We start from the raw sequence: 24,750 nt of genomic DNA, 5'->3' as shown, positions 1-24,750 counted from the left end.
GGCCACCACGTAGAGCCACATGGGCAACCACTGGGGTTTGTCAGGAGGCAGAGTAAATGGGGAAAACTTGAGCAAGAACCTTTATTGTGCTTTCCTCTGGAAAGGCAGGGTAAGGTAAACAGGTTTAGGATCGGCTAGTTTGAATAATGTCTCCAGTTGCCTGGTAACTGGCCCTGCAATGATTAGGGCAGGGGGATAGTGTGAAAGCCTGATAAAGGATGTGGTTGAGAATATAGGCTCTGGATTGGTTGGCTTCCATATAAAAGGTATATTCCTGGGGAATGAGTTGTTTTCTATCTCTAGGCCCTAGGATAGCGAAGCATCAGAAAAACAGAAAATAAAAAACCTAATTAGTACAAGGGGAAGCTCCTGTGCTGTCACTATAAAACAGGACAAATGCTTGAATTCATACATTAGATGTACTTGTTGCGTGTGTGTGTGTGCTGGGGATGGGGGTTGGTGGTTTCTTATACACTAGCTTTATTCTGATGTAATATGTTAATATTCTATCACTTTTTTTTTAGGAATTAAAAGGCACTCTTTAGCAGCTTTAAATTCTTGATAGACTAAGTATTATAAAGGCATTTTAAATTTGGAGCCAGAAAAAATTGAACTCTATGGCAACATCTGACATCCAAGTCCATGTGTTCTGCAATTCCATGTGTGGCCAAAGAGAAGTAATAATTGGTTTTCTTCCTTGGAACACCAAGCACTCAAATATCGTGAGTGGAGACCTGAGAAAATTTATAAATGAAGAACTGTATCCCAACAGTTGCCACTACAGGCATGGAAGCAGGAGGTTAGCTAAGATCTCACTGGTTCCTGATAAAAACGATAATTTTCCACACAGACCTAATACTGTCTAGTGAGCCTCTGAGAAAAGTGGGTCTGGGTAGAGGCCCCAGCTATAGGGTAGAAGTGATCAGGATACAGACAAAAGAGGAGGGAGGGGTCAGAGAATGGAATGCCAAGAAGGAAGGCTCTTTGAGCACAGCCATTATCCCATTTTTCAAATGGCCTCATCTGATCAGAATGGTGGTTTTCCTTTTACCTCCCCCAACACCTATGGTAGATTTTCTGCTTCTTGGAATTCTGGCTTCTAGAACTACAGAAACATGTATAGGTGACTGAAAGGCTTCAACATGAAGGGCAGCAGAGGTATGGCATGACTTGTTTTAGCATTTGTGTAAATGAAGTTAACCTATATGTTTTAGAAAGACTCTCTTGACAGATGGGATGGCTAATTGGTGCAGCCACAGGACAAGATGTACCCGTATCAGTAATACGACTTTTGCCAAGAATCTTAGGAACGTTTGCTTGAAATTATTTTTAAAATATTTTGAGCCATAGAATTGTGATAGTCACCTCACATCTCTAAGCTTTGATTTGCTCATCAGCAAAATAAGGAAGTTGCCTGTATGTCAGTGGGCCCTTCCAAATTCTATGATTCTAAAATTCTATGACGTAAAATTCTAAAATTCAATGTTCCATTGCAGTCTCAGGGGTGCAATGGATCACACACCATGTTAGTCATAAGATCTGGGTCAGAACATATTTTGTACTTGTTTGCCGCATCACTTTATGTCCACAGTTCTTAGCTAGAAGTTACTCTGTCCCCCAGCAGAGGATATCTGGAAAAGTCTGGAGACATTTTAGGTTGTTATAATTGGCAGGGGCTGAGGAGAAGGTGCACTAGTGGTAGAATGAAAAGATGCTGCTAAACATGCCACATTGCACAGGACAGAGCCCACAACAAAGAATTATCCAGCACAATAATGCCGAAGTTAGGAAACCCTAATTTAGATAAATCAGCTCAATTTCTATGATTCTTGGCTTTTGTATTAAATACTTGTGTTTTTGAGGATAGTAAATGAGATTGCTATGAAAGCACAAAGTAAGTGATAAAGCATGGTGACATCTGTGGTCATTGATCTAGGGTGTTGCCTCTGCAGGGATAATAGCAGAGAGGGAGGCCTGCTGGTGGGGCAGAGCTAGCTGGCACACAGCAGTGAGGGGTAACCACTGACATTTTGCAACTTGGGAGGTGTTACAAAGTGAAATTTATTGCTTCCTTGACACTTTTATTATCATTGGCTTTTCCTCTTTCTTTTCCTATGGTCTTTTTGATGGAATTTCCTGGAAGGCTTAGGGAACACTGATGTCTGGACAGTGTAGTGGTTGAGATCCCGAGCTTTGAAGTTAGGCAGATGTAAGCATGAATCCTACTTTATCATTTCTGGGCTGTGTAATTTAACTTTTCTGGCACCTAGATCTTTCATCATTAAGGTGGTTGCAACATTTCCTACATTATTAGGCTGTCCTGAAGATTCAAAGAGATATTTCATGTTAAACCAAGTATTTGATCACAGAATAAATGGGAGCCTTCATCATCACCACCGTCATCACTATTGTCCGCAGTTAGTGCTATATAGTCACTTGAAGCACCTTTGCTCTTTACTTTTCTGTCACCTAACTCTTTCTCCAGTGGAGAAAATTTTCCTTGGTTTACTTGTGAGCAAGTCAGTACCCACTCCTTTTCCCTGGTAAAATTAGCCATCTAAATTTGTATTAGATTGGAATACAAATAATAGTTTCAAATATAAAGTTGCACAAGCAATGCAACAAAAATTCCTCTGTGGAGGCTAAAGTGACTCCATCTTGCTGCTAATCCGCCATGTTGACTTCTGGGAATGCCTAAAGATTTCTATTTTCCTGTACTTACTGTAAATCCTGCTTTTAGGTCAAAACAACCTTGATATTATCCTAAAGACATACTTGCCATAAATTCTGTCCTTAACTAAATTCTTGCCATTCTGATTCTTACCAGTTGAAGAGATTGACTTTGTCATATACATTCCTTTGCTACTCTATATAAGCCCTGGTTCTCAGCGCTAACAGTATGGGTGGGAATCCAGCATCTTGTCTCTCAGCCGCCTGTGACATGGCGTCTGTTCATAAGCCTCCATTAAATGTTTCTTTCTGAGAAACCAGATATGTCAGCCTCTTTCTTTGGCCTCTCAGCTTCTGTGGACTTTGTGGTTAAGTTTGCATAGATGTGCTCACCAAAGAACACCCTTCCTCCCTGCAAAAACAACAGAAAGAGGCGGGAAGGGGGGAAGTTACTGACTATAAGTTACGAATTTTGTTGCTAAAAAGAATCCTATAGCACAGGGATTCCCTACCTAGTTTTACATCAGAATCTCCTGGGGATCTTTTTTAAAATGCAGAACCTGGAACTCTAACCAAGCCCTGCTGAATCAGAATCTTTGGGATAAGACCAAGAAGTGTGCACTTTCTAAGAGCTTTCTGGGTTTCTGAGTGACTAGGTTTGGAAACCATTGATCAGAACTTAACCAGAGTGCCTCTCAATCCTGGAGCATGTAAACGATACAGACACCAGGGTTCCATATGATACCTATTGGACGGAATCTCTGAAAGTGGTCGTCCTTGACGTAATCATAGGCTTGACTTCACTGCAATCCTGAGACTAGGCTGGAAAGGATTATTATATCTGATTTTTGGTTGAGTCTGAGGACTAAGAAACCTTAAGCAATCTGCTTCTGTTGAATAAATGTGGCATATTTCATTATTTGTCCAAATTATTTGCTGCCCCTCCTTACTATACCCTCTCTGAAACCCCTTCCATTGCGAGGAGTATACTTACTCTCCGACTGACCTCTGGCTTAGCCTTGTAACTTGCTTTGACTGATGAATGTGACTGGAAGAGGCCTGTGTCTTTTCTAAGCAGAAACTTAAAGAGTCATCTCATCTGTCAATTAGTTGTTTTCCCTCTGTCATCAGAATAGCATGTCCTTATTAGCAGTTGTTTCTTCAGCCTGAATCCCAGAAGGAAGAAGTATTAGAATAGAGATGCAGCCAAACTGCAATGGTCATTAATGTGAGCATGAAACAGATCTGGGTTGTTTTCACCCCTGAGATTTTGGGATGACTAACACTCCTCATGGGCCACCACCCACCAACAATGGAAGAGTGAGAATTAGAGCCAGGTTTTCTGTCCATTTCCCCACCCCCGTGCCGCCCTCCTGTGGTTTCTGTTACAATACTGAGAAGGAGAGGAAGACGGTTGAATTTGTCTTAAGTGGAGAGAGGATTATTTGCTCCCACATCAGAGCTGAAACTGAGAGAAGGTGTGTTTTTTATCTATTCAGTTAGAATTTAGAATGGAGATCTCAAATTTTTTCTAGCGCAGAAATTCTATTATTCTGTATTCCCAAAGGAACATCACTCCATTTTTGCTACCTATGCCAGTCCTATTTGTGGAGTTACGTAATTGAAGCCTGTCTGTGGCATTAATCTGTGGGATTGGCTGTGAAATAAACCATTGTATATAATAATACTTAATATAAGAAAAATGTTTGCTACATTCCAAATAATAAGCAAAAAAGTAAACTTTTGAAACAAGATCTTGCTTTACCTTAGGTTTAGGTAAACTTAGAAGACCAACATGATGTTTTCTAAGGAAACACGTTTTATAAGGGTGATTGTGATTCCCGTGCTGCCCACAGGGGGGCCACAGAAATCAGGACTGCACAATATTTTCTTGCGATCAATTTGTTTACATATTTATTCCTAGGCCTGTTTTCCCATGCCACAAAGCCAGGTTCCTTGAGTTAAAAGGGTCACTTTTTCAACGGTTATATATAACAATAATTATAGTCTGCTCCAGTTCTTCTACACCCTTCATCATTATTCAGATTTTGAGGTCTATGGCAGATTAGAATTCCTACGTAATCTTCAGAGATTTGAGATGTTTTCCTTAGCCTCACTATTTTGCAGCATAAACATCTGAAATCAGAAGCAACGAGGTAATTTAAATGAGGATCAGAATGAGTTATTGACAATTTCAGATAAAAAAACAGATTTTTGGTTTTAAAAAATATCGCATTGGAAAGAGGAGGACAATTATTTCCAGTAAAATGTAAAGCCATAGGAATAGCTATTATTTATGGGCTACCTACTCCAGGCCGAAATCTTACTACATAGGATTGCATCGAATCCTCCCCCAAGCCGCCCGGTAGGCTGTATAGACGTCGCCTTCGATGTTTGGGATGTGAAGATGACGTTCCAGAGACGTCAGTCTGTGATAACGATCACGTGACTTTATGGGAAGACCTGGCATCCGATCCGAAGTCCGTCAGAAGCCAAAGCCCGCAAACTTCCTCTACGCCACACTGACTTTCTCTCATTTGGCTTTCAAGTGTGTTTCTACTCTGGCTATCATATTTGTCATCTCAAGTTTCCTACTCAATTACATACTTTATTTCCAAAATAAATATTTATCCACATAAATCTCTATCTTCACAGGAAGCAGAAAGTTGAAAATCGCATAATCTCCATGAAAATTTCTGGTGATCTTCCTAAGGGAAAGGGAAGTTGCGGTTTGCAAGGAGCTCACGCAGGGACCTCTTACCAGCAGTTTGTGGGTCGTTGGACCACAGGAGGATGGGGGAAGCCTTTGGGCAGCCAGAACACATAAATCCATATTTGAAATACCTTCATAAGCAGTGTACTTGGTGGGAATAACTTGGGTTCATTAAATATTCTGTAATATTCTCTTTCTAAATGCCTTGTCTAATTATTAAGGTCAGAAGAAGCCATGCAACCTATCAACCACTAGATGTCACTGTTGCTCATGAAATAGAATGGCTCATTCTGCAGTGTTTGTGTGTAGATCCGTGAATGACTCCTGTCCTCTTCCCTGAAGTTTACCCTTCAACTAAGAGCTATGAGTAATATAGAACTTGTGGCATCTGATCACAAAAACTTGTGTCCTTGATGGAAGCACGATAAACCTATCTGAACAGTTACAGAATGCAAATGTGCATTCATTTATGACCAGTTACACATATGAAGAATAGAGGTAACAAGAGCTCTCAGATCCCAGAGAGAGAAATAAATGTAAACTGCACTGGCTGTGGAAACTTCCAGAGTTGTGGGATCTGGGTGCTGTTCTAATGGATGAGTAAGAGTAGGGCAGGAAGAAAGCAAGATCATTTCAAGAAAGAGGCGTGCCATGAGCATTCGTGTGATGGTGGGAAAAAAAAATACTGACTTTGGGTGAAGTAGAAGATTCATTCTGGGAAGAGTAGAGCTGGTGATGAGGGTGACAGATCATATAGGAACAGAAAAAACGGAGGAAGTGCTTGAATTTACCTTCCATCCTGAATTTGCCTCTAGAAGTTTCTGAGGAGAGTGATGTGATGAAAATTGCACTTTAGGAAGATGAAGTGTCAGCGGTGTATAGATCCCAGAGAAAGGAAGAGTCATGTTAGGGAGATCACATACACTGCAGAAAGTGGACAACGGCTGTAGTGTCCAGGTAACAAACTATAGCAGAAGACCAGTAAGGGGAACACAAAAAAACGACTGGGCTACCCTGATGTGGCTTTCTGTAGTTGAGGAAGACCTGCTCCTGAATGGAACAAATTAAAATATCTGGAGCCTTAAACCTTGTGAATGGCCCTTCGTTGTTCTCAGGACAAGCCCCCCCCCGCCCCCCACCCCGGTCATCTAGAGCCACAGGTCCAAGCATCCTGGTGCTATGCCGTTTTCTTCTTTCAGTTCCTTGAGCTCATCACATGCCTCCTGCTTCAGGCTCTTGCCTGAGTTGTTCTCTGTCTCCATCTCCTCTTCCTCCACCCTTCCTCCCCTTACTTGAAGACTTCTCTACACATACATCAGTTTCTTTACAATACAGTCTCACAGAACCAGGAGTTTTTGCATCACAACATTTATCCCTTTTCATTTATATTTCATACTTATGTAATTGTGTGATTAACGTCTGTCACTCCTTCTAAAATGTAAATTCTGTGGTAAAAGGGCTTATGTCCGCATTTGCTCTCCATCATGTCTATTCTCATCACTGTGGGAGAAAGAGAAGAATCATTGCTTCTCTACCGGGTCTCTGATGAGCCCATAGAGGGGAGGGGCGGTGACTAAGAAGCTGAGGATTTAGAGTTAAACGGCTCTAGAAGAGATGCTTCTAATCATTTTAGTGTCACTCCAGGTTGCCCGAGCGTAGCAACTTTACAGTTCATTGACATGGCCTGCAGTATGAAGCCATTTGCACCCTGGGCCTTGTAGGATGTAGCATTTTACAATCCATTACAATTAAATAGCATGGAGCTATGATTGTTGGACCTGGTAACTGAGATGAAGTAAAAGATTCAAGTCATTTTGAAGATATTTCCACAAATAATAAGGACCTTTACTGAAATGGCTCTGCAAAATCATTAGAGATTTTTGGTCAAGATTTATTAACACTGCCTTTAGTAAAAGAGGTCCCTGTGGTGGCTGGGACAAATAGCTTAAAATGGTCTTTCAATTGCAAGAATACATTCATGGCCTTCTGACAATTTCTAGATCAGTCTTTGTTACAGAAAGTTTATGAATGGTTATTTGCCATGTGGCCAAGAAAACACAACAAGCATTTTGTGCAGTGATGACAGGATTTCCTGTGTTTAGCCTACTGTGTGGATAATTCATGCTGATGCCTGGCAAATGACTTAAATTCTTTTCTTGGCTTTTTGCTAGTAACCCCCTCTTAGTAAGCAATGAGTCAATCAATGATCTCATGCAGCTAATAGAATGATTAGATCAAGAAAGACACAGTATAGCTATGGAAAGTGACTGTATTTACATTTTGTATTGTTCTTGTATGTTTAGAGTTATACTATATTGTGTATTTGAAAAATGACCACAGTCGTATTTCCACGTCTACGTGCTTTTCTAAAACACCGCTCTGCCCTCTCAGGGTTGAAGCCTTTTCTCTTATCCTTGAAATTGGGTGCATTTTGTGACTGTTTCAACAAATTGAATATGGTGGAAGTGACACTGCATAACTTACAAGGCTAAGTCAAAAATGTGTTACGAATGTGTTATACATTTCAAAACAGTTAGAAGTGAGGACCTCAAATGTTCTCAGTGCGTAGAAATGATAAATGCTCATGGGATGGATATCCTAAATACTCTGTCTTAATCATTACACATTTTATTTGTGTAACAAAATATTGCATGCACCCCATAAATATGTACAAATATTATGTATTAATAAAAATAAAATAAATTTTAAAATGTGTTACGGCTTCCATGTGGTTTATTATCTCCCGGGATGCTCACTTTTGCAACCTGGCCAACATGCTGTGAGGAAGCCCAGCCACGTGAGCCATCCAGGCCTACCTCGGATTCTTAGCCCACAGACTCAGCTAGGGTCTCAATCTACTGCCAATGTCAACTCACATGTAAATGAGCCTTCAGTTGATTCAGTCCCAGCCTTTGAGCTATCCTCGATGATGCCAGACAGGACATAGATGAATTATTCCCACCAGGTTCCATCTAAATTGCAGGTTTATGAGCACGATGACTATTGTTATAAGGTAAGAAATTTTGGGTCACTTGTAGGTAACTGGAGAAATAGCCTAAAACAGAGTAAAACATTCTATTTCAGCTTGCCCTTGTGCTTTTGTTCATGCTATTCCTAGGCCCTGAAATACCCTTTCTTTCCCTTCCTCTTTTTTTTTTTTTTTCCCACTTGTCTAACTTTTCTGCTTATCCTTCATGAATCAACTCAGGTGTGAATCTCTGTAGGAAGTCTTCCATAACCCTTAGTTAAATGGCCATCCTATGTGTGTAAACCTCAATAATAGTCCCAGCCAAATGGGCCACCAAGATTCATTTACATGTTTGATGCTTACACCAGTCGATGCAGTCATCTTTGTATCATTAATCTACATACATTCACAGACTAACACAGTGCCTGGTTCCACCACCTACTACCTTTGTGAACTTCATCAAGTTAATCAATGTCTCTAAGACTCCCTTTTCTTATCAGTGAAAAAAGATAAAAGCTTCAACTCATGGTGTTTCTGTGAGGACTGAAGGTTAAAGTCATGGAAGTTGCTGGCATATACTAAATGCAACATAAATTAGCATAATTTCCAAATAGGAGGAAACACTCAGCATTCCAGAAAGCAGGTCTAACAAAAAGTATGTTGAGATCCATTATTCAGAGTTCTCGACACCTCCTTCCTGCTCCTCCACTGGGCAGCACATGGCTCTCAGTGGGAGAGGAGGTACTGCTTAGAAAGGCGACGTTAGTTGGATTGATGGATGGGTTTTAAAACTCATAGCAAAGGCAAAAGTCTTAAAAGCCAAGTGCTTAAGACAGATAACGTGTTTCAAAGTTCAAATGCTTGGCCTTGAATATCCGAATAAAAAATCTTGAAGGTAAAAAGGCATGCAGATTATGCCCAAATCAGCACAACACATGGTGATGTAAGATTTAGTGGGAGAAACCCAAATCCTGCCCAGCCCTCCCTGTCCTCCCCACCTCCCAAACAGAAAGGAATGGATGTGCTGTATCCTAGAGTATCCTACCTGTTGCATAGCCAGGGGAGACTAGAAGCCCGTTAGAATCCCTTGGTGATCATGGAGTTGGAATAGCAGATCAGTCACGGAATGATGAAGAGCCTGGACTGAAAGCCCTGAGGGCCTCCTCACAGAGCCCTTGTGTACCCCAAGAATGAAAGAAAGCATCCAAGGGGGGTGTAGAGTATGGAAAGAGATCCAATTGATTTGAAAAAAACCTAGGGCAAGATAAGGAAGACATGGGGTGTGTGTGTGTGTGTGTGTGTGTGTGTGTGTTGGAGGGGGTTAATGCCTCAAGGGCATTATCATCAGTATCTCTCAGCCCATAACAACAAGCACCTGTTGAAGAGATTTACAGCTCAGCAGACACCAGACGCTGCACTAGCTACATTTTATTTTGGTATGATTGGCGTAAATTCCGAGGTGTAGGTGAATAATTTGAATACAACTTATTTAGGTAGAGATTCCCTTTTTCTTCAATTACTCCTGCCTTAGAATGGAAGGGGTCTGATAGTCTTCAAGTGGGTAGACAGCATGGTTATGCCCAGACAGAATGGCAACAGTACCCCCTCTGCAAGCTCCGTGGGTTTAGGGCAATTTATTGACCATTTCCTGTTGACGGCCTTTCCAACAGCATGAATCCCATGGATGTGGTTTTCCAGCAGTTCCAGCCAGTTGCTCCCTAAAAAGCCAATGCACAGTACTCAGCAGAGGCCAGCGGAAATGTCCCTCTCCCTGAGAAGGGCTGCTGCATCAGGACTTGCGGCTCTCAGCAACATCAACCTTCTTATCACTGTAATCTGGAGGAGCACATGCTGTTCTCGATGATCTTGGCAACGGGCTTTCTGAGAAAATGTCGTGGAAGTTGTCCTTTCCAGTTATAGCTAAACCACCAGGGTCAAATTTTATTTTGCACTCAAGATCCACAGATGAATACTATTGCAAAGCCAGGAATATCCAGAGAGAAAGTGCTCCACCCTCTGAATCATGTGCAATTCAGAAGGGAAGCACAATGAGGGAGTAGTTCTAAGAGGGAGTATTGATTGGACGGCCTAGGTTCTCATCCCAGCTTCAACATTTACCAGCTCTAAGATCTGCAAAAGTATTTTAATCTTCATTCTTCAGTTTTCCTTTCTGTGACATAGGCAATCATATGCTTACCTCGTAGGACTTGGGAATTAAATAAAACACATAAGAAGCACAGGGCCTGGCATTTTCTGAGCTCTTAATGAATGCTGGCTTTGTCATGACGTTTATTACTGCCAGCATTTATGGTGGCAGAAAACGTTGGTTGGCTGCCCTACAGGCATTTCCTGCTGCTCTGTCTTCCTTCTAATCAGAGTGCTAATTTTGTATATTTATCTGGGAACCACATGCTGATGAATTTTGATTGAACTAACTGCTTGTTAATAAGTGGCTCTCCTATTTCTGAGTATTCAGGGCATGGCACAACTTGCTTAAAGGGAGACCTGGGCATGTGACTTGCTGTGGCCAGTGAAATATGAGATGCTTGACACTACAACAATGACAGTCATACTACATGTCTGTCACATTACCCTCTCTTGAGACTTTCGATAAAAATCAGTGAGCTTTTCACTTCAAATCACAGAAAGACTAAAGTGTGGTTGCTATCTGTTACCATACCATTACTGAGTCCATCTTGGCTGGTATTAAAAGCAAACTGCATGAAACCTGTTTCACTGTTTGATAACTATTTTGCATGGCATCTTTTTGTCTCTTAATTTTTAAAAATTTTTAATTTTAGTTTTCAGAAGTTGCTTTCGCTGCCCTCAACTTTTTTGGTGGAAATTACTGGAAATTCTGGAAATTATTAAATCATAGTTCATATCAAACTGTGTTAATTGAGCTTTTGCCATTGTGAGTTTTCTTTTGTGGTTATTATTTCTCTTTTTTAAACTTTGGAGTTCAGGGGAAAATGTGCAGGTTTGTTACATAGGTCACCTTGTGTCATGGGGGTTTGTTGTATGGATCATTTCATCACCCAGGCACTAAGCCTAGTACCCAACAGTTACTTTTCCTGATTCTCTCTCTCCTTCCACCCTCTATCCTCCCATAGGCCCCAGTGTGTGTTGTTCTCCTCCATGTGTCCATGTGTTCTCATTATTCAGCTCCGACCTAAAAGTGAGAACCTGTGGGGTTTGGTTTTCTGTTCCTATGTTCGTTTGCTAAGGGTAATGGCCTCCAGCTCCACCCATATCCCTGCAAAAACCACGATCTTATTCTAACAAGTTTAACTTGATTGTGCTAAATTCTGCAGATCTAAATTCTGATAAGGTGATGCAAATTTGTAAATTTCTAATCAATATTAAAGGATTATTAGAAAGAAGGCAGAGCATCGAACAGACTCTAGAATGAGACTGATGAGTTCCAACTCTGGCTCTGTCACTGCTTACTGTGCCACTTGGGGCAAGTTACTTAACTTCTCTGTTTCCTTTTCATCTGTGAAAAAGGATCATATTAGTATTAGCATCTAACTCATAAAATATTTTATGAGAGTAAATCAGTTACTTTTTTTAAAAAAGCTCTTAAAACAGTGCCTGCAACAATAAAAGCTATGTATGTATATATAGATAGACATATATACACACACACATATATACACACACACATATATATACACACACACATATATGCGTGTATATATATACATATATATATATATTATATATATTTTTTGAGATAGAGTTTCACTATTTGTTGCCCACTGGAGTGCAATGTTGCAATCTCTGCACACTGCAGCCTCTGCCTCCTGGGTTCAAGCAATTCTCCTGCCTCAGCCTCCTGAGTAGCTGGGATTACAGGCATGCACCACCACGGCCAGCTAATTTTGTATTTTTAGTAGAGACGGGGTTTCGCCATGTTGGTCAGGCTGGTCTTGAACTCCCCACCTCAGGTGATCCACCCGCCTTGGCCTCCCAAAGTTCTGGAATTACAGGCGTGAGCCACTGTGCCTGGCCCGTAAATATTTTTAAGTGACTAAAATGTACAGGTTTAACTATTAACTTTATTTTTATTGACTATTTATATAAAGTATACTTATTACTTGCTCTATTCTTGTGGGTGTAAATTATATGTATATTATTTAATTTAAATATATGTATTTTAAAGAGAAGTTTATTGGTCTTTAAATGGCTCAAATTGCAACTAAACAAATTGGGTAGTGGCATCAGCCTAAGACACATGATACATCATTGTCAGTTGGCCTCACAGCACCTCAGTACACAGGAAAGGAAAGGTCTCAAAGCAAAGTCACAATGTTAGTGGTTAGGACCTCTGGTTAAATAAGACTGTAATGAGTACACATGGAGATTTCTGGGCCCGCTGGCCAGTGTTACACTGGTAACTTGAATTCTGCACACGGCATAGCCTATGAGAAATACAAAATGAAAGATGTGTGTCTCAAACTCTTTAAGGACAAATACTTAACATGAGAAATTGGATGTAATATCTAAGGAGTGAGTTCCTAGAAAGCCTATTTTTAACTTTACATACACACCTGTTACCTGGAATGCCTGAACACATCTTTCACCTGTTTAAGTCAGGACTGAGCAAAAGGAAAAAAAATACTCTGTTGAATCAACTGTCATAGTTCCACTGCCAAAAGGAAAACAATATCGGACAGCAGCATATTTTCCACTGAAATTATGTCCCCAAATAGCATGCTAGAATTCTTCCTGCAGGAACACCACACAATGGTGACACAGCCTGATGTTTGGTCAGTGTATGACAAACATGTTTTCTGCACTGTACACAGGTTTGACTGCTTGATGTTAACTTCTGAAAATGTAGCGACAGTGTTCTTCATTCAACAGTGCAAAATGCATTAGCACTATTGACATTTTCTTCCTGTGCCCTGCTCCCAGGAGATCAAAAACTTAACACTTACATGCTCACCACTGGCAGAAAGTGATTTCCAGGGACCAGCATCTTAGAGAAAAACAGGGTTCATTCAAACGTAACTGGTGCTGAATCCTTGCAGTCGAAAATTATCTTACAAGTATATGCTGGCCCTTCATTTTAAATGAACTTGGTTTATTAAAAGCTATCAAAGAGCTCTGGAATCTTATTTTCAAGAACCAGAGTATGGCACACATTTTAAATTTGGACAGGCTCCTAGCAGGCAGTTACTTCTCAAGACTCTTCTATACAAAAGCTGTCCTCCATGCTGGGCATATATTTTCTCACCAGGACACATGGGACAGTGGACCCCTGGTGTCAGTGAGAACACACCCAGAATGATATAACCAGGTATTTTTCTGTTTCTAAATTAAGGCATATTCAAAAATTTCCATGTACAAGTTTACACCACTTCACTCAGTGAATCACCAGGTAATTAAATCAGATTCACAGATTAATTACTCTCAGTTTAACTATATGCAACAACCATTCCGATAACTTTTTCTTCTAAATTTTGCATAACAATGGTTTTAAAAAGTGGTACAGTTTATCATGTTCACAGTTGTCATTTTTCAAGGCAGTAGAAGACCAAGATATTTTAATATGATATGAAATGTAAGCTTTATAACAAAATGCCAGAGGAAGTCCTCTTTCCTCCTCCTCCTCGCTCCCATCTCACCTCTTTAATACTTCAGGAAAGACTGCCCGAGAAACAGGCTCACACTCTACATTCAGGACCATGATAATTGTTGGCAGTTACTAAACAAGTTGAACTGCTTCTTGGTGAAGCCACATTAATTTCTTTTTTAAGTAAATTTGAATTTCACTGCAGTTCCAATTCATGCTTTCAGTGATATACAACAGTTACCAAAATGTTAAAGTAATTTCAATCAATTGAGCCTTCAGTGGCAATACTTATAAATTATATTTATTAGTATAGTCAAGATAAGAGAGATTTGATTATAAAATGCAGCATCTTTCTCTGATTGTCTTGGCTAAACTTTTCCTCTTCTTTTTCCACTATTTTATTTGCTGTCTTCCATCTTTCTCACTTGAATTTCTCTCATTAAGTCAAAAAATATCTTGTCAACATTAGCTCGTGTTTTAGCAGATGTTTCCACGTACTCCACTAGTCAGCTCTGTTTTTTGCCTCTTCTACGGAAACCCGCCTTTTATTTTCTAAATCTGATTTGTTAGCAACCAGTAGAAATGGAATAATCACATCTTCTTTTACTCTTAAATCTGTTCCCAAAGCCAACTGTAGCTGCAAAGGATTCCATTTCTGTAATAGAAAAGACACAGAGGAGGTAGTTTTCTTTAATTGCAACCGTAGTCCTCCTGCCCCGTTCTATCTACGATATAGAGCCGTACTTCTTCCCCATCCTGAGCTCCCTTCTGATAGCTGTCTGCTTTGGTACGCTCATATTCCTCCACAAACTCATTGTACATGAACTGTAGATGAGAGGTGAAGCCAGCTGGACTTCCTGGGTGGAGTGGGGACTTGGAGAACTTTTCTGTCTTACAAGAGGTTTGTAAAATGCACCAATCAGTGCTCTGTAAAAACCCACCAGTCAGCACTCTGTAGCTAGCTAGAGGTTTGTAAACTGCACCAATCAGCACTCTGTAGCTAGATAGAGGTTGTAAAATGGACCAATCAACACTCTGTAAAATGGACCAGTCAGCATTCTGTAAAATGAACCAATCAGGAGGACATGGGAGGGGACAAATAAGGGAATAAAAGCTGACCACCCCTTCTAGCAGCGGCAACCCGCTTGGATTGTCTTCTGCTTTGTGGAAGTTTTGTTCTTTTGCTCTTCACAATAAATCTTGTTGCAGCTTATTCTTTAGATCTGTGCCACCTTTAAGAGCTGTAACACTCACCGGGAAGGTCCCCAGCTTCATTCTTGAAGTCAGAGATAACAGGAACCCACAGGAAGGAGCCAACTCTGGACACATAGAGTCAGAGCTGACTTGCCCAAACTGCCGCTGTCCACCATGATGACCTTGTGTAAGGCCAAAGAGTTCTGACCCTTGGGCTTATTTGTGGCCATCTTGTGTCACAGTTTTCATCAAAGGATTAGGAAGAATCAGCCAGTCTGCTGCCCCAAGGGCTCTGGAAGTCACGGCTGCATGGCTCCCTCCAGAGGGTACTCGGTCCTCATCACCTGGGAGGCCCCCGGCTGGAAACGGCGGAAGAAGGACTCTGATGGGTGGCGGAGGAACCTGGGAGGCTGGAGGAGACGACGATTCCGATATTCCACCCTGGGGAGCTCCACCGTCCTCCGTGGTATCAATTATACTGATGAAATATAGGTTTTGTCAGTTTTAAACTATAAAAAATTTTCCCATGAGTAGAATATTTGGATTATTTTTACTAATAATATTAATTATATGTGATTTGTTTATTTAAATACATTTTAGGGGATACAAGTACAGTTTGGTTACATGAACATATTGCATAGTGGTTAAGTCTAAGCTTTCACTGTGACCATCACCCAAATAGTGTACATTGTACCCATTAGGTAATTTCTCATCCCTAAACCCTGTCCCATCCTCCTACCCTTCTGAATTTCCTGTGTCTGTTTCACTGTCTATGTCCCTGTTTAGCTGTTTAGCTCCCACTTATAAGTGAGACTATGTGGTATCTGGTTTTCTGTTTGAGTTATTTCACTTAGAATAACAGCCTTCAGTTCCATTCATGTTGTTGCAAAAGATGTATTTTATGGCTGAGTTGTGTTTCATGATGTGTGTGTATATATATGTGTGTGTGTGTGTGTATATATATATCTCTCTCTCACCTTTTTTTAATCCAGTCATTCTTTGATAGACACTTAGGTTGATCCCATATCTTTGCTATTATGAATAGTAGTGCTGTGATAAACATACGAATGCAGGTATCTTTTTGGAAAAATGATTTTTTTTTTCTTTTGGGTAGATATGCAGTGTTGGGATTCTGGATTGAATGGTACTTCTATTTTTGGTTCTTTGAGAACTCTCCATACTGCTTTTCATCGGAGTTGTACTATAGTTATACATGATTTAAAGTGTTATATTTAAATTTTATCAAAACCCTAAGAAAACTGTGAATAATCTTCCACAAATATTTTAGGATTATTTTATATCCAGGGTTGACTCATGGCATTACAAATCTAATCATCTATATATGTTGAATCACTTTATTGTGGGTCCTGTTGAAGCAAAAAGCAAACAGCAGGGTTAAAATGTCAGGCTAAATAGCACTGGGGTCAAAGCGGCAGGACAGAAAGAGTGAAGTCAAAGTTGCCTACTTCCTCTTTCACAAATGTTTCTTCTACACATTGATCTTTGTGATTCGTTCCATAATTCTTAAGTTGTCCAACAGATGGTAATTAAGGGCCCCCTACACTCTAGGCACTGGAGATTCAGCAGGGAACAAGGGACAAAGCCCTTGCCTCACAGAGCTTACATCTTCAAGCAAACAGACAAATGCATATATTTAGGCAGTAATAAGTGCTCCAGAGAAAAATAAAGCAGAGTAAAGAAATTTGGCAAGGCACAGGTGTGAATTTAGGAAGTCCTCACTGGTCTTTGCTCAGGAATCTGAAGGAAGAGAGAGGGCGAGACAAATGTATACATGGAAGATGAGTGTTCTTGGCAGAGGGATGGATCAAAGACCCTGAGATGGGAGAATTCATGGTTTGTCTAAGGTAGACCAGTGACATGCGACTCTAGTAAGCCCTTTGGGGACTCGGGCTTTCACTCTGTGTGAGATCTGAAGATAATGGGTGTTCTCAGGCAAGACAGTGACATGTTCTGAGTGAATGCAGTCTGGAGCTAAGGCTGCCAGGGTTGAGTCCTGGTTTTCCGACCTGTTAGCTGGGTGACTTTGGGCAAATTATTATTATTTTCTCTGTGCCTCTGTTTTCTTTCCTGTAAAGTGGGATAATCATGGTCCCCACTACAAAGGATTAGAATAAGTATTAAAATAGTTAATATTTGTAAAGTGTTTTGAGCAGTTCCTGGCACAAACTAATGCATGGAAGTGTGTGCTACATAAATAAGTAAAGGTATTTTATAGTATCATTTTTACTGTGGTGTAAATAATTCTGTGTGTGTGTGTGTGTTGGGAGTCATGGAAGGGTATTCAAGTTGGAAGCACGAAGACCTATTAGGAAACTAATCTAACATGGCAATGATGCCGACTTAGACCCAGGTGGGAATAGTGAAGGTAGTAAGCAGTGATTAGATTTGAAGTATATTTGAAAATAAAACTGATAGACTAGAAGTGGAGTGTGAGTGAAGGAGAAGAGTGGAGGCTATCTCTAAGGTTTTCAGACTGAGCTACTGGAAGAACAACACTGCCATTTTCTGAGGTAAGGAACACTATAGGAAGAACTGTGGAGAGTTGCTGATCCAATAAAAGTTATATCCTTGGACCAGTGATCAAAAAAGAGTTGGTGTAGATTCTGAGTGCAGACATCTGAATGTTTAATGGACTTAAAAATATAAAACTCCTATTAATATATTTTCAAGACAGTTAGAGTGCAAGTCGATCCATTAGGTATGGAACTCAGTGGGGTATAGAAAATCCCAGGGAATTCAAGATACTGTACTGTAATCTTTAGGAATTCAGTGATGAGCTATGAAATACTGAACCAGTGCGTTCCTGAGTGTATCCTGAAAACAGATCTTGAAATAAAGTTTCAGAAGGCCTTTGGAAGATAGGGCTCATAGAAAATGAAAAATGGGCAAACCCGTGATCTGTGGACACAGTCAAATAACAACCAACACAACAAACGACAACACAACAGATAAGCTTTCTTTTACTTTCAGTTGCTAAACTTTGTGGAAAATACATTATGTCCAAGGATAAAGAAGAAGTTGCACTGATCTTTTATAGTACCTGACTCAAATGTACTAATCATAGAATTTTGTATAGCTGAAATTGTTAGTTCTGAAGGCCTTAAACTATATATTAAGATACACTGAGGAAAATAAATTTTGCTAATTTGAGAAGACATACAAAGATAATATATTGAAGTTGAATTCCTTTGCCAAATCTAGTGTTCTTCCCAAAGTTTTCCAAGATAATTTAAAATAGCCAAAGATAGCCCACCTCGAATTGAAATAAAATTAATTCAGCAATATATATTTATTTGTAATTTGCATGACTGTGAACCTACAAAAAAAGGACTTACTTGAAATACAAAGGATCCTTGTGATTACTTGTATTTAGAACTTACGTCTAATTGTTCTCTGCTTAAGTACAAAATACAAACATTTTTCTAGTGACCATTTTTATTTCAGAGTGCAGAGGTGCAGAAGCATCATTATTCCTTTGCAGTGAATAAGCATCTATTTTCATTCATGGTGCTTCTCATTGCTGATTTAATATCTTATCCCTATCTCTAATTCCAGGGTTACTGAACTTAGATCAGTGTGGCTATGACATAGAAAACACCTGTGAATATCATTCAGCTCCATTGTTAATTAAATATGGATTGGAGCATGATTAAAAAATTAGTAAAGACATACTTAAGAAGGTACTATAGAAAGAAGGATGAACTTGGGACTGGAAGACTTAAAATTATGCAGTTACCTTTTCACTCAGGTTCTGACTTATCCAAAATGATGTACCTGGGCTAAGGATTGGGGCAATATTTGGGTTCTGCAAATTTCCATATTTAGAATCAAAGATAATACAAGATGTATTTTTAAATACATGATTTGAAGTAGAGAGAAGGGTAGTGTCTTTGCTTGTGGCTTTTTTGGGTTGAATATTGTGGCAGTGGAGCTGGGGAGGGGGCTGCCATAGCAAATCCAGATGCATATTGGGAAAGCTGAGGGTGTCGGGGCTGGTTGTCTGCTTTCCCTGGCACATCCTCCAGAGCAACCTACACATTTACTTGAGTAAGACATCGTGATTTAGAGCTGTAATGCAATATTAGCAGAACTAGCTTTTGAGGCATAAACTTGAGGTTCCTGGTGCCTCATGGCCAACCTTGACATGCAAGGCATTCAGAGATTCCCTCTGCTATCCCAACCTCCACGAGTGTTTGTGTGTGTTTGTGTGTTGGGCATTGTGGTTTAGAGATGATGGTAAGACATGTGAAGTGGTTCAGACCTGCGGTCAGGATGAAGTGTGTAGAGATTTTCCTTCTGGTGGCAAATGGCTGAGGACAATAACAGGTGCCACCATGAGAGCCCAGTGAGCCAGACCAACTAGCCACAACTTAGCAGCACCAAAACAAGTCATTTGAGATGTTGAGAGGTGAAACCAGCTGGGCTTCTGGGTCCGTGGGGACTTGGAGAACTTTTGTGTCTAGCTAAAGGATTGTAAATGCACCAATCAGTGCTCTGTGTCTAGCTAAAGGATTGTAAATGCACCAATCAGTGCTCTGTGTCTAGCTAAAGGATTGTAAATGCACCAATCAGCACTCTGTAAAAGCGCACCAATCAGCACGCTGTAAAATGGACCAATCAGCACTCTGTAAAATGGACTAATTAACACTCTGTAAAATGGACCAATCAGCACTCTGTAAAATGTACAAATCAGTGAGACATGGGAGGGGCCAAATAAGGGAATGAAAGGTGGCCACCCCAACCAGTAGTGGCAATCCCCTTGGTTCCCCTTCTGCAATGTGGAAGGGGAACCACATTGTGGTTCTTTGTTCTTTCTCTAGTCAAAATAAATTTTGCTGCTGCTCACTCTTTGGGTCCGCACTACCTTTATGAGCTGTAACACTCACTGCGGCGGTCTGCAGCTTCACTCCTGAAGCCAGTGAGACCACGAACCCACAGGGAGGAATGAACGACTCCCACTCTGGATGTGCCACCTTTAAGAGCTGTAACACTCACTGCAAAGGTCTGTGGCTTCACTCCTGAAGTCAGCAAGACCATGAACCCACCAGAAGGAGGAACTCTGGACACATCTGAACATCTGAAGGAACAAACTCTGGACACACCATCTTTAAGAACTGTAACACTGCGAGGATCTGTGGCTTCATTCTTGATGTCAGTGAGACCAAGAACCTACTGGAAGGAACTAATTCCAGACACAATGTGACCCTGGTAGGCCACCTAACCATGGATATAAGCAAAATCCTCAAATCCCAGAAGATAGCACACACAGGCCTGAGGGTGTGGAGTGAAAGCCCCCTGTCCCTCAGCACAAAAATTTCCCATAAACTGCATCATATGCCCAGATGCCAGAAGAGGAAAGAACTGTGAAAGACTGAGCATTTACTTTAAATAAATTATTTTCTGCTCAGACTCTTTTAAAGAAAAAAATTATTTAATAAAGGTTTCAAACATCAAAACATTAAAGAAAATAGTGTAATGAACTGCTATATATTCTGATTCTAGAATCATCAATTTGTTGCCATGGACACATAACCTATCTTTCTTTTTCTCTTTCTTTTTTTCCTCGTTAAACTTTGCTTTAATGGGTCTCAAAATTCTGTGACAGATTTTTGTTTTTTTCTATTAAAATGTACTGATTTTGAAAACTAATAACTTAAAACTGCCTCATGAAAAGGAAACCAAAATGGTTCACAAAACATTCTCCTTTCCTTCTGAAGATTTTACAAGGCAATGTTGTCATTAACTGGTCTTTTATTATTAAAGTTAAATGGCTAGTTGAAAGAAATAGTTCTGAGACTGTTCTTCCACCATTGATTAAGACTGAAGTATCAGGTAGTAGAGATGATATGCATTTAGCCTTCTGAGCTTTGTGGGCAGACTTGGTGACCTAGCTTCCTCCAGCAGCCCTCTTGTCTGCTGCTTTGATGACACCCACAGCAATTATCTGTTTCATATGACAAACTGCAAAATGACCCAAAGAAGGACAGTCAGAGAATCTCTCAACCCACCTGGGTTTGCCAGAAACAATTTCAGTGACAACAGCTTCTCCCAATTTCAAGAATGTAGGGCCATCTTCCAGCTTCTTACAAGAACGGTGATCAATCTTTCCCCTCAACTCAGCAAAATTGCAAGCAATGTGAATTGTTTGACAATCCAGAATAGCGGCATAGCCAGCACTGATTTGGCCTGGATAGTGGAGGATAATCACCTGAGCAGTGAAGCTAGTTGCTCCCACTGATGGGTCATTTTTCCTGTCACCAGCAACATTGCCATGACAGACATTTTTGACAGATATGTTCTTGGCGTTGAGGCCCACATTGTCCCCAGGAAGAGCTTCACTCGAAGCTTCATGGTGCATTTCAACAGACTTTACTTCAGTTGTAACGTCGACTGGAGCAAAGGTGAGCACTGTGCTGGGTTTGGGAACGCCAGTCTCCACTCAGGCTGCAGAAAGAGTTCCAATACCACCAATTCTGTAGACATCCTGGAGAGGCAGACTCAAGGTCTTGTCAGTTGGATGAATTGTTGGTAGGATGCATTGCAGAGTTTCAAGAAAGCAGCATGGTTCCGCTGGCATTGCCATCTTTAGAGGTGACTTTTTGTCCCTTGAACCAAAGCATATTAGCACTTGGCTCCAGCACGTTCTCACCATTCCAACTAGAAATTGGCACACATGCTACTGTGTCAGGGTTGTAGCCAGTTTTTGTAATGTACATGCTGACTTCCTTAATGATTCCCTCTTACCACTTATGGCTGTAGGGTGGCTCAGTGGAATCCATTTTGTTAACATCAATAATTGGTTGTTTCACTCATTTAAAATCTGAGATACTTGAAGGAGCTCTCTCCCATCTCAGCAGCCTCCTTCTCAAACTTTTCAATGGTTCTTTTGTTGATCACCCCACACTTGTAGGTCAGATGGCCAGTAGTGGTGGACTTATCCTAATCTACATGTCTATTAATGATGATGCTGATATGAGTCATTTCTTTCTCGTTTTGGCTTTGATTTAGTGGTAATTTTCACAACACTCATGTTCTGGCTGCAAACTCATTATGAAAAAGCTTTTTTTTTGTTTCTATTTCTTTTTCTTTTTCTCCTATGCCCTCCCCCGTTCTGCTCTGCCCTCCCCTCCCCCGCCCCCACACCTTCCTATTCTCGCAAAAATATTTTAAAGCAAATCCGGGTATCATACCACTTTAATTTCTATATATTTCACTCTTCCCTCTAAAAAATGCAAACTTTGTATAACTACTCTTTAGACCAGAAGAAACTTAACACTTTTACTTGGAAAACTTAACATTTTTTTCCTCTTGATATCCAGCAGTGTGTGGCTTAAGAACAACATTAGATCAGTAATAGAAAAAAAACCCACTATTTTTTCTTTGCACATTTCCTTTTAAGATAAAAGGTTGTTAGACATCTCCAATATAGCCATCTTATATTTAAGTAAGTAATTTATAAGATTTCACTTCTCTTCCTCATTGAGATAGTGATCATACAAGCCAGTATTTTTGTGTGTGTTTTGAAAGGGAGCTACATATTAGTCAACTTGGAAATCTCAAAAAACACTTTCAGCAACTCCATAGAGTACAGACATTTACCATACTTGACGTCTTATAATAGTAAGTATAGAAACATGAACAATTTTTGGATCATGTAAATTGGTGGCAGAAGATGACATGTGCATATATTTATGTATGCATACGCACACAAACATACACTTTCACCCAAGCATTTCACTTATAATTCCCTGAAAGTGTATCTACCTTAGAAAGCATTGATTCCTAGCATTTTGGGTCATTCAATTATTTTTAAAATAATCTTATGAAAGTTAAAGACCCTGTCTCCAAAATTGAACACTCACACACTCACATAATTTTGAATACATTTTTATTGATTCAAATGCAGCCGTGTATCTACAGGATACCCTTCTAGCAGCCATAATCAAACCATTTTCATCTTACTTTTTGGCCTTGCGTACATTTTGACTTTATGTTAACTGACGTATTTTTGTATCTGTTTTGCTACAAGCTTCAGTGCCAGGAATATCTTTTATCAGTAATGCTGAGAAATGTTCATTTTTCCAGGAAGATCACTGGGGCCTCCCCCTGCTTGGCACTTATTGCTCTGTATTCTCCTTGCCAATTCAAATACCTGTCTCTCCTTCTAAACCCTGAACCTCTCAAGGGCAGAGACAAGGTCTCGTTTAGAGGAGTGCAGCCTTCAAGATCATGTCTAGTTTTAACAGCCCCTAAATAATTACTTATTGGATTTTGTGCAAGTGTTATTCTCATTAAACACTTATGAAGATATGTGAAGTTCAGGGATTTGCCCAAAATCAAACAGTGAATAAGTGGTGTAGTGGATATGACTCTCAAGACAGCTGACTTTCAGTCCAAAGATATTTCCAATACATTACCTGTCAAGGATTAAAAAAAAAAAAAATAGCTGCAGTGCAAGTCACTCCAATATGTGAACTCTTGTCAGAGATAAGGTCTCGCTAGCTTGGGGATGACCCTGAGAATGGAGCATAACTGTTCAGAGCCTCATGATATGGGTCTCAAAGAGGAAAAGAATGGAAATCTTGAGGTAGAGAGAGGCTTCCAGAGAGCAAGACAATATGTATCTTAGGGAAACTCTGTTATAGTCATCAAAATGATGGCACATTTTAGGATGTGTAGATTAGCGGGTACTTTAAGAAACATTCTTGCAACCTAGGATATCAGATTGCAAGCCCAGGTAACTAGTTAACTGGTTGACCGCAGTTCAGTATTATTATTGGCTCATGCCTTCCTATCCACTTCTCCCTCCCAGCTGCCAATTTCTACAAAATAAATCTCATTGATGTCTTTTGTTCATGATATGTCTGTGTTGTTTCTGTAACTCTTTTTGTAGAAAACTAATCTGTTATTTTTTGTTTTATAAGTGAAAAAGTTGGATGTTTGTGAAAATATAAGATGGACTTTACTGATGGTTTAGCCATTATCAACTTCTTAATCAACTTGATCAACTTAAATGGTGACTTTATGGTGAATGGCACAGAAGACCTAAAGTGTCTGGTTTAATAGCTGAAACAATCCTTTGAGTCGCTGATTTATTTTTTCATTTTATTCCATTAAATTTTTATAATATAGGCTTTCTGAAATTTGCCACATCTCTGAAAGTAGAAAACAAGTCAATAGAAGACGTTTCTAAGAAAAGCCAGCAACCAGCGTGAGCAGAATAAATTTGAACATGTTAACTATAAGTTCATACTCAAAGAGTGAACTCATATTTATTGTGGACAACTTCTAAATAGGAAAGATTGAGGGAATATGTTCAGAGAATAGCCTAACTTTTAGAGAAATTGCAGTTATTTTCTGTTTTGGGGGATACATGAAATATTCAGGAAAGCTGTGCTTCTGTTGACTTTGATTGAAAAATCTATTACAGGGTCTTTTTAGTTTTCTTGGATGATTCATTTTGAAATCTGACATTAAGAGAGCATTAAGAAAATACTGTGGAAAGAGAATCTAGCCCTAAGGCATTTGAAAATCTTCTCTTTATCTTTTTATGTTAATTTCTTAATTTTTTTAAAAAGTCAAATGCTGATAGTAAATATTCAT

At 39.9% G+C, this 24,750-nt stretch overlaps 2 pseudogenes; both read right to left on the bottom strand.

The window, feature by feature from the left end:
• Nucleotides 1-14,265: 14,265 nt before the first annotated feature.
• Nucleotides 14,266-15,356, bottom strand: LOC105534974 (annotated as a pseudogene).
• A 5,444-nt stretch (nucleotides 15,357-20,800) lies between these two features.
• On the bottom strand, nucleotides 20,801-21,950 carry LOC105535005 (annotated as a pseudogene).
• Nucleotides 21,951-24,750: the final 2,800 nt, after the last annotated feature.

The sequence above is a fragment of the Mandrillus leucophaeus genome, unplaced genomic scaffold (genome assembly GCF_000951045.1).
Source record: "Mandrillus leucophaeus isolate KB7577 unplaced genomic scaffold, Mleu.le_1.0 Scaffold140, whole genome shotgun sequence".
In the NCBI taxonomy this organism is placed as follows: Eukaryota; Metazoa; Chordata; class Mammalia; order Primates; family Cercopithecidae; genus Mandrillus; species Mandrillus leucophaeus.
The sequence above is the reverse complement of the archived record's forward strand: the minus strand, read 5'-3'. Positions and strand labels throughout refer to the sequence as shown.